The sequence below is a fragment of the Papio anubis genome, chromosome 6 (assembly GCF_008728515.1).
Source record: "Papio anubis isolate 15944 chromosome 6, Panubis1.0, whole genome shotgun sequence".
Classification (NCBI taxonomy): Eukaryota; Metazoa; Chordata; class Mammalia; order Primates; family Cercopithecidae; genus Papio; species Papio anubis.
The window spans coordinates 159,897,499-159,908,965 of NC_044981.1; the positions used below are offsets into that span (position 1 = coordinate 159,897,499).

Here is an 11,467-nt window from a genome sequence, read left to right on the forward strand (position 1 = left end):
GGCTAGAATGGATCTGTGGTTTTCAAGTTGCATTTTTGTTGTTGTTGTTTTAGGGAGTGACACACACAAAACTATTAAAGGTGGACTGGCGGCCACTGTAGGAGTCAGGGAGGGAATGCGGAAGCCCAGGAATCTGCCATAGCCTCCAGGTGAAATGAGTTCTGTGACTCACTTGAAGTGTTTATGACACAATATTAGCTGCATTTACCATACGCTTAAATATTGATTACAGTAAAATGATTGTAACGTAAAACATCACTCAGTGGGACTCCTTCTTTAGGTTATGAAAATTCACATTTAAGATTCAACTATGTAGACTCAAAAATACTTAAGTGAACTCATTACAAATTTGGAAATGAAAATGTTTGTTTGTTTGTTTGTTTGTTTCCTCCTGCTGAACTGACTGGTTGTTTGTCAGCATGGACAAAATAAAATGATTATTTCATTGTGAGAATACTTCTTGGATAGCTTCTCCCCTGTTTACAAGCCAACTCTTTTCAGACGAGCTTGTACACGTACACACTGTCAGAGAACAGAGGAAGACAGGTCAGGGTAGTTTTGAATTTGGCGCTTAGCCAGTAAACTTTTAATTTCATTTTGGATTCAGGCTTAGCTGTGAAACATGTATGTCTCAGTGTAAGGCAGTAACAGTTTTAGGCTGGAGAAATCTCACAATGTGTAACCGCCACTCCCAGTGTCTCCATGGAAACAGCTGGGGGCTGGTCTGCCAGTTCCTATCATGTTTGAGAACCATGTGTAATCACTATGTAATAGGCAGTATTTTTAAACTTTGCAGTGAGTTGGGCGAAAACTTCAGAGATCAAATATTTGAAAATGTCTGAGGAGCAAAAATCATGCCATAAGATAAAGCTTTGTGAGAAAGAGACAATGCAAAACAGTCACTTTTAATATTTCAGTTTTGAGTTAAGACGTCATATAGATATTTGCATTTTAATGAAATGAAATGCTAATGAAAATGCTATTTTAATACAGATTCGGATAGGTTCTGGTTTGAGAAGAGGTTCTGCAAAGCTTTTCCACTTACATGAAACTCCATGGTAATGATGCTGTATTAGAAAAGAGTGGTTAGATAAAAGATGAAGTCTCCCAGTTATAGAGTGAAAATGCTAAATGTTGCTTATATTTTGTGTGTATTTAGTTGTGCTTATAAAGGTAAATGGGAAACCATTTGTATAATGGTTTCTGAAAGACGTATTTGAATTTATGAAAACTTTCAGATTTTGTGTGCTTTACTCAATGCATGACTATCTCACTGAAATTCTCACGTTCTGTTTTGGTGTCAGGGGAGGCAGTGTTTTCACAGTATTCGCACACGGGATTTACGGCCATCCTTGGATGGATTTCTGTGGCACCGGAGTAGTGTCCATGAAGGTCCTGGGAGGGAAATTTTCAATCAACAAACACCAAAGGAGCCCACTGACCATGGGCACACTTTGTTTCTTAACAAATATTATTGCTGATGTCTCATCACATAATCAATTCATTATAGAAATTATAGCTAAGCAAAATAAAATGAAATAACATTAATAAATAAAAATTCTACATTTTTCTATTTAAAATAAAAATATTGCTATAACTTTACCCTTTCATGATTATTTCTACAAAATAAATTCCCAGAAGTGAAATTATAGCCCCCCAACACAACCTAAATCTCTTGATAACTATTACCAAACTGCCTTGCAGAAACCTTCTATCAATTTATAGTATTATCATCAGTATATGAGAATGTCTGTTTCCTCTCCTTGTTAACCATGGATAATATAATTAAAACATACTTTTCAATTATATATGTAAAAAAAAAAGTTTTTGTGTTAGTTTCATTTTCCTGGATAAACTTCGACACTGAACAAAGTTTGTCCCCAGCTCCCTCTGTCCTGCTGGTCCTTTCTCTTGTGTGCTACCTCACACCTCCGCACCCCTTCAAAAAAAACCTGTATTTTGGCTTTCAGGGAACCCTATTCCAGTACATTCTAGTGTGTGCCTCCACAGAACACTGTTGCAAGGGCCTGACCTTTTCCTTCCTTTGTGGATTCTGTGTTTTAAAATAGAGCTGGGCTGGGCGCGGTGGCTCACGCCTGTAATTCCGGCACTTTGGGAGGCCAAGGCAGGCAGGTCGCTTGACCTCAGGAGTTCCAGACCAGCCTGGGCAACATGGCAAAACTGCGACTCTACAAAAATTAGCCAGGTTTGGTGATGTGTGCCTGCAGGAGGATCACCTGAGCCTGGGAGGCAGCGGCTGCAGTAAACCATGATTGCGCCACTGCACTCCAGTCTGGAGAACAGGGCAAGACTCTGTCTCAAAAACAAACAAACAAACAAAAATGAAAAACAAAAAATAGCCTTCTTTTTTCTTTCCTGCTCAGGTTATTCCAACATGCTAATTTTAGTCAGAGGTTAGCACTTGATAATGCCATTTACCCAGAAGATATATATATCTATGTATACATACAGATATATTATCTATATATTAAAGGTTAGTAACTTTAACTCAGCAAAATTAAACTTTAATTTTCTTCTTAAAATTTCCATGACTAATATTTTTGTTAAAAGAAGTAAAGTCCACTGGCTCGGAACATATTTTTAGCAAAGAAACCCTTCTTGGAGACCCTCAGCTTACTCCACGCAGATCAGGACCATCCACTGGGCACGGTTAAAAGGCCAGCTCCACCGTTTTCTGTTGAGTGTCAGCCGGGAGGGAGCCAGTCTCTGTCTAGACCTGGCGATGGATGTGGGGTGGTCCCTTCACACCAGGCAGCAATGCCTCCCCAGAGACCGGGACCCATTTGAAGTGTGGGACACAGCTGAGTTCAGTAATCCACCATCAGTAGAGGTAATAGTTCTGTTTATGTATAGGTATTTATTTACGCATAAAATGATGACTAAGTGTGTGCGTGTGCATTTCGTGTGCATTTAATTTACTTGGTCAAAGCCATCCAACATTCACTCAAAAATATTTGCTGAATACCCACACTGATTCCCAGGGTTTTCTACAAAACGCCCTTCTGAAATAGCTTCCAAGCAATGCACTTCCTCCCCCAGGAGGAATCTGGAACAATTTTTTGAACTCTTTCACTAAATTTTTCTTTAAAAAACGTAGATACAGTTTTCTTTAAACTTAGATAGAGCCAGGTACCTATTCATTCAGACAAGTCAGTAATACATGACTAGGAAATAATGCTGAGTATGATAATTTCTTGTCAGTGTAGCAGATGAAAGACTGAACGCTTTCCGCGTGAACTTTCCGTCTTAGTTTTTATTGATGAAACAGAAGGACACCCTGGTTATAAGCTAAGAATGTGTCATGCTGATTACAACAATAGACCAGGGGTGGTTATTTATGTGGACTTCAAATAACCAGATTCTGTTTGCGGTGGGGGCTGGGATGGAACATAGAGTATGTTCTGTGCTTTCATGGGAAAGAAATACTATCAACAACTAATTTTCAGTCTGTCACAAAATGCACAGGGAAGCCTTCCGAATGCTTCAGGGAAGTTGGAGATTTGTTTCTGCTTTGCGTCCCTTCAGCTAGAGAAGCAGTGTGGGCCTGAAGCAGGATTTCCCCATCTTTTTGTACCCTGTGAGGATGGATGAAGAGAATTACGCTAATTATTTGTTGCTTGAATCCAGAAGGAATTTTTGAAAATAACAAAATCTTTATATTTTAGTATATTAAAATCTACAAATGAAAACCAGTATCCGTTGATGGGTTACATTAGAAACACACACACAGAAAAAATACACTTTTCAACCTACTGTCCTGATACACAAGTGTGAAAGATAGTGACAGAGCCCCCAGGTCCTTCCGGACCAGGGTCTGATGGGCTGCTTGGCCATTCTGTGATCACTAAGAACAGAAAGGAAGGGGCAGGCGAGGGAGATGATTAAAGGTTGGAAAGATGACTGTTTCTGGCAGTGTGATATTAAGGCCATTAATATGTCTGCACCTCAGTTCCAGTGTGCTAATATATTATCCTATCTGTTAAAATATCATAAAGATTACCTATAATTAAAGATGATTTACACTCTAAGCCATAACTCGATATAATTTCATGCAAACACATTTAGGGTGAATTCATCTTAAAGTGGAATTTAGCTAGCCTAATGAAAACAGCATCTAAAAGCCACAGAAGAGACAGGAAAAAAAAAAAGACAGCGTAAAGGGCAGTATTATATAAACCCTAATAACTCCTTCTGGGATCCAGACTCAAGATCTGTGGTGAAGGAATTTGCATAAAGCCCTGCTTAAAGAAACTATTGATGAGTTCTTTGTTTTCAAATTTACAACTTATTTCCAACATTTAAACTCTATCCTTAACTTTTTCTTCTCCACTGGGAAGAGCCAGGCCAGCTAGTTCTGCTTCTGCAATGGCCTTGTCTTATTTTACACTGGGACTGACTGGAAACAAGAGTTACATTTGCAACTCCAGAAAGCAAAGATGAAACTTTGTTCTTTTCTTTGTATCAAGCTGTACCATTTATTTCTCCCCTGGCAACAGATTTTAAATCTCTCCTCCTCCCCCTCTCTCCTTTCTTCCTTTTCATGGGAACTGTTTGGTGAGTGCCGAAGGAGGATCTGACAAAGCTGATTGTGTGTGTGTTTGTGTGTGTGTGTGCATGCGCGTGTGTGTGTGCATGTGCGTGCCTGGTTTCTGTGTCGGTGTGTGCAGGCACGCATTCATTAACGTAATTCCTCAACACCCAACAAGAGCGCATCAGAAACCCGGGAGAAAAAACCTCATGCATATTTAGTTGGGCCTTCTACCTTCCAACCAGCGTGAAAAGAGTATTTAGAGAGGAGTTGGTCTGGGCTAATCTGCATGTGAATCAGAAGGGGGACAAAAGGATGAAAAGGTGGTGGAAACTCGAACACAAACCCTGCGGTCTCCAGGGGGTCATTCATCTTTCCCTTGTCGACATCCTCGCTGCCTGGCTTCCTTCTGCGCATGAGCTAACAGAGCCTTTTCCCAAAGACAGTTGGCAAAGGGTGCGTATGCTTTGTTCTGTCGGGCATTTTTTTAAGAAACAAAATTTCTTTACCCGTTCAATTTTAACTGACTTCTTCAGGCTTCTTAGCTGCTGCCCTCCATATGAGTGATGCAACTAGATTTAGTAATTTATACAAATATACAAGACAGAAAGCATGAAGATTTTTTCATTGTGATAAAATATATTTTAAAAGTACCATGTAACCATTTTAAAATGTACAATTCATTGGCATTAGCCACATACACAAGGTTGTGTAATCACCAACGATTTCCAGAACTTTGTCATTATCCCCAGCAGAAATTCTGAATACTTTAAACAGGAACTCCCAGTCCACCCCTCCCCGCAACATGAACAATATTGATGAGAACTCCATTCTTAGAGACTCTTCACAGGGTTAGTCTCCTGACATTTGATTTCGGAGGAGCTGGGGTGTGCAGAGCAAGGGAGAGTGAAGGAAGCCAAAGTTCAACAGATGAGAGGAGGGTAGAAAAGTCTTTTTTCCTTAGTATGGTTTCACTGGAATAATGAACTCAGAGCCTGGAAATGAATATGGAGAAAGAAAACCTGAATGTAAAATGGTCAGGCTGGTTTTCACCAGAATGAAAGGCGACGAGAGTGACAAAGTTAAGCAACTTTTGAAAATTCTCTATTTTGATAAGGGATTGGTTTATACAAGTAAGAATTTCAAAATAAAATCCAAAATAAAATTCAAAAATACAAGCCTGGCATTCTAGTGTTTGAGATACAAATGGAATATACACGTTACAGAACTATCCCATCAAATATTTGGGGATAGCCTGTATTTAATCAAAAGACTAAAGCGAAGGCTGGGAGGATAGTCTGTACAACTGATGGTAAGAATTAATTTATATTTCTGATTTTGTAAATCTCTGGGGTTGCAACTATGTTGCTTTAAATGAAAAACAGATAAAAGTATCATTAATTAAATTCTAGTACAAGGAAACACATTGTGAAGGAAATTTGCAAAGATTTCCAAACTCCTGAAATTCACCATTTACTTTTAAAAATCTTTAATAGGACAAAAGTTCAGCACAATAAAACAAAGGGGCAGTTCTACTGAGTTGGTGCTAATGGGACCTTGTTTGTTCCAGTGTATATAGCAAGACTCCCTTCCTAAGAAGGAGTATTATCCATGGAGACCACATGTGAGTGACTAATACTCCTCTCCCCTCAGTGGAAGCCATGCCTGTTACAGTCACTGATTATTTAAGGAATTTTAATATTTATGTAATGTGAAGATGAGATTATCAAGACAGCTCTCAAGGCAGGTGTTAGAGGCAGCGGGGCTGAGGTCCAGGGAACTGGAGGTAATGGGCAAAGCTGGTAAGTTGGGAAAACTGGCTTTAATCAGCTTAAACACAAAGGAGGCTTATTACCCAGGTAACTGAGGAAGGTGAATCAAATGTTAATGGATGCTGGAGTTGAAACGACGCCCTAAGGCATACACATCGGCGTCCACATGGGCTCTGCTTCCCCTGTGAGGGCTTCTTTCTTTGAAAGGATCCCTAGGATATCTACATCCTCTAAAGCCAGCAATCTCACCCAAAAGGAGAGATCCACTTCTCCTTAACCCTTTGGCAATAACTGATTAGGCCACAATAACTGTGGGTCAAGAGGCTGCCCCAGAACTGATCATGCAGCCAAGGGCTCAGAGCCTGGGCTGTGTGTGCACTGCCTGCCGACTTGGTGGTGCAGAAATTAAGCCACAGTAAATCATGTTGTAAATTCTCACATAAGAGAGGGAGTTTCTTACTGGGAGGAGGAGGAGGAAGTAGAACCTGCTGGGCAGACCACAGCTGTATCTCCCACAGTGCACTGCAAGGCTGGCCCTTCCCTGAGCTCTGGACACACATGTGTTAGTAGAAGCTGGCTAGGCTGCTCATCAAGTGTGTGAAGGCTTCTTATTTAGAAAATGGAACTGTGCAGTGGACAAGCCTGAAGGATGACCTTCTCCATGCCTTCATTTTGGGATTCACATCTTCAACACATCTCCCTTCCCACTGGCCTGAATGAGACAGCTGATGGAGAATGCAGGGGCCGGATTTGTAGGCCAGGCTGGAAGGAGTACAGCTCCTATTCCGTTGGCTGACACTCAGGCGCATGGCCATATGGGAGGTGGGAAACGGAAATTAGTTATGTGCCTAAGAGCAAGAGAAAACCAATTTCGAACTGTTGTCAATCTTTGCCTCTTTCCACTACTCTGCAAATGGGTCAAAAATCTAGAGGCACTTGGCCAGGCGTGTTGGCTCACGCCTGTAATCTCAACACTTTGGGAGGCTGAGGCAGGCTGATCACCTGAGGTCAGGAGTTCGGGACCAGCTTGACAAATATGGTGAAACCTTGTCGGTACTAAAAATACAAAAATTGGGCCAGTGTGGTGGTGGGCACCTATAGCTACTCAGGAGACTGAGGCAGAAGGATTGGTTGAACCCAAGAATCGGAGGTTGCAGTGAGCCGAGACCGCACCACTGCACACCAGCCTGGGTGACAGAGCGAGACTCCATCTCAAACAAGCAAAAAACCCTAGAGGCACATGCAGTGGCACAGGAATAGCAGTTACTGAGTTCTTACCATGTGCTGGTGACTGTTCTAAGGGCTCTGCTTATATTAACTCCTATCGCCCCCTTGTCAACCTGTGAGGTGGGCTGGGCATCCCCTTTGGAAGATGAAGAAACAGAGGCAAAGTGAGGTTACTTGCCCAAGGGCCAACGTAGAAACTGTTTGGAGCCGGGATTTGACACAGGACAAGATGACCACACAGGGTAGCTTTTGAGAGGACTGCATGAGATGATGTTTGAAAGGCCCAGATCGTGCGGAGCCCATGGAAAGCGCTCAAACAGTGCGAGTCATATTATTAATATGTTCCTCAGGTGAAACACCGTGCCGCGAAGGAAGGCTCGTCTGGAGGTAGAGCTTTGAAGCTGAGAGATGGATGTTCACAGAAGCAGGCTCCAGAACGTTGTTCTCTACTGAGTCTGCATGGCTACTAAGGAGACTGGAATCACAGATTAAATGAGAACAACTGTTGTACCAGCCCAGGGCCATGGAGGGCAGGACCAGCCATCCCTGCTGACTGTACCTTGGTTTCCCCAGGCAGGACCTTCCTTCCTCCTTCTGGGTGTGGCAATTCCCTTCTGGTCTTGTTCAGTCTGACTCTCGTCAGCTCCTCTAGGAGGTCTTCTCTGCACAGCCTCTCCCTGTTCTAGTCCTCAGGCAGAGTTGGTTGCTTCTCATCCAACATTCCCACAGGAGACCGAGGATATTCCCATTGCAAGACCTAGCTCATTGCTCTGTAGTTGTTGGTATTTGTCCTCTTTACCACTCCGCAGAATTCCTGGAAGGCAGAGACAGTTACTTCCCGTTGTACCCCCAATGCCTCACATTGTGCCTGACGAAAGGAGGCAGTCTAAAGGTGGTCTATTTTTTTTTTAAGTAAAGAAAGAATAAAAATCAGTGAGCAAATTGATTTTTAAAAAGACATTAATAAAAATTATAATCAGAACCAGTGTTTATTGAGCAATCACCATATTCCAGGTACAGGTCAGGGGCTTACGATTGCCCAATGTCATCCTCACGGTAGCATGATAAAGTGGGATTATGTAAACCAAAAAATTTTGGAGACAGGTCTCAATCAATTTAGAAGTTGATTTTCCCAAGGTTAAGGACGTGCCCAGAAGCAATTAACATGGAATCACAGAAACAATCTGTGGTCTGTGCCTTTCTCCAATCACGAATTTTGAGGGCTTCAATATTTAAAGCGGAAAAGAGAAAAGGGGCAGGTAGGGCAATCGTCGTTACGTATTCCTCTCTACTCAGTAAATCGTGCTCAGTAAATTGGCAATTTATGTAACATAAGGTGAACACGGAGAATTTACCTGTGGAGAGGTTGAAGCTTTTATCTGTAGCTCTCTGCTTAGGAACAAAAGGAAAGGCTGCATCTTGCATGATTCAGCTTTCAGCTTAATTTTTCTTCTGGCAGAGTGAATTGTGATCCCAATTTTTAATTTCCCTTTCACAATTAGCAACCCCATTTTGCAGCTGAGAAGACTGAGGACTGCTGAGCTCAAGCTGCCTGCCGGATGGCACCCCGTCGAGACACACCTTTTCCTCATTGTGTTGTATTGCCTCACTGGGCCAGTTTTAATTCAATGAGAGAGACCCGCATGGTGCTGTATGCCAGAGGCACAGAGCTGTCTGGGAGGAACACGGAAGACAACTGCAAGGGAACAATGGCCCGGAGGGGATGTCTTTGTGGGGGAGGGGTAGGAGGGCAGATTCCTAAGACCTCAACCAAGAGCCCTCCATGATGGACCCTGGTGGCAAACTGAAGGTCAAAACAAGTAGCCTAAAGCCCAAGGGAGAGGCCTTTGTAGGGTAGAAGGAGAAGTGTCTTCTTCGTTAAAGGGTCAGGGATTGGGCCTGGACCCAAGAGCTAGGCACAGCTTGGTAACAGCGAAGGTGCCCACAAGACCAACCTCTAGCTACACAAAAGATTAATAAGAATGCTTGGGAAATATTCAGAGCAGTTGACCCCGGTCTCCATTGAAACATAAATGAGGTCAGGCTCTGGGAACCGCTGCTGGTAGTTTTTTCAGATTCTTTAGCAACCTTGTAATTTTCCCAATGTCGGTAATTTTTAAAACTCTTTGACCTTTCTATAACCAAAACTCCTTTGTCCTTTTTCTAATGTGTGTTTGTTTTGGAGGCAGCAGGGATGAGGAGAGATTGGGGAAGCTGTGCCTGGCTCTGCAGTGGGCCCTGGAAGAGTCTGGCAGAGACACTGTGGGAGCAGTGGGCACCTCCACGCTGGGGGCTGGCTGAGGAGAAAAGAGACAGGTGGGAGGGGGCTGGGAGGATGGCAGCTCCCTGGAGACACCATGGGACACAGGGGATGGACACGGTTCTTTTTAGACTCCCAGCACTTCACTCTCAGCCCCAAGGAGGATCTGTGTCATACAGAAATTCGTGGTAGCATTAGGGAGAAGCCACGCACTTACCTCTTTATCACAAGTGCAGTTTAAATTAAATTAGGAAGCAGAGACTACAAGCTTTGCAAAGCTCCCTTGTAAGAATCTGAGGATCAGAGACACTTGACAGCTGAAATCACCCGAGGCTTGTTATTGCCAAGGGTGAGCACAGGTTCCTGAAATACTTGGTTGAAACTGCTAGGCCCAGAAAGCTTCTGGTTACTGTGCAGGTCAGGCCCAGGTAGAACAAACAGTGAGGTTCACTTAGCTGGAAGATTTTTCCCCCAGCCGTGGGGCTTCCTTTTGATTCTTAAAGGGGGAAATGATAATGGTGAATGACAGAGGTTTTTACTTTTGTGATGCTGACCAGTAATTTAATTCAATTCCAATAAAAAATAAATAACAGATCCAAGGACTCTCTTATTTTGAAATGTTTTCTAATATTTTCCAGTGGTTAGCATTACTCAGAAGCCAGCATATTTTCTTTAACAATTCAGATCTTGTGAATGATTTCAAACGGGGCACAGAATCTGAAGCTGCCTGGCACCAACACGAACTCTAGGACATAAAGGAGGGCTGGACCTGCCTGACACTGTGGGGTGGAAAAACAAGCTAGACCTTGAGCCAGCAGGCAAGAAGTGGTGCACAGGCCATGAAATACTCTGTGTGTGTGTGTGTGCGCGCGTGTGTGTGTGTGTGTTTAGAAAACTGTTTTGAAAAGCAAAAACACTTTTAGGTCCACTTTCCAGCAAAGCAGAATTTTTGTTTTGGAGGTGGGGGGAAGGGAACACGATTTCCTTTATTGAAATTTTTTCCTTTGCTCTCTTTTTCCTCATGCAATCCCCATTTCCTTTCTTGAATGAATGCTGTAAAGATAAAAGTTGAGACTATGGAATACAATGTCAAATGAAGGGTAAATAACAATGAGAAATTGTATGTTAGCAATATATATATTTTTTTGACATGAGGCCTCACTCTGTTGCTCAGGCTAGAATGCAGTGGCGTGATCTCGGCTCACTGCAGCCACCGCCCACTTGGTTTAAACGATTCTTCTGTCTCAGCTTCCTGCGTAGCTGGGATTACAGGCACCCGCCACCCATGCCCAGCTAATTTTTGTATTTGTAGTAGAGATGGGTTTTGCCATCTTGGCCAGGCTGGTCTCGAACTCCTGACCTCAGGTGATCCGCCTGCCTTGTCCTCCCGAAGGGCTGGGATTACAGGTGTGAGCCACCATGCCCAGCGGTATGTTGGCAATTTTTTTTTAAAGCTGTATTAAGAGGCTAGGAAAGTCTTACCTCCAGGAAGTTTGACGGTAGACATCAAGAACCAGGTTATGGGGTATTCACGTTGCACTCATATGCATATGTTATATTATACATAAGAAATTCTGTCACATCACACAGCAGGTTTCAAGCTTAGTGTAACTCAGGGCCCCTCAGAAACTCTGCATGGAGAGGCTGTGGGGAGGATGG

At 42.8% G+C, this 11,467-nt stretch overlaps 1 long non-coding RNA gene across 1 annotated transcript; it reads right to left on the reverse strand.

Moving 5' to 3' along the window:
- Nucleotides 1–2,310: 2,310 nt before the first annotated feature.
- Nucleotides 2,311–11,006, reverse strand: LOC108585647. Its single transcript, XR_001902249.3, has 3 exons — nt 8,108–11,006; nt 7,600–8,023; nt 2,311–5,544 (listed from the first exon to the last, which is right to left on the reverse strand). It is a non-coding gene; the product is annotated as an uncharacterized LOC108585647 (long non-coding RNA).
- Nucleotides 11,007–11,467: the final 461 nt, after the last annotated feature.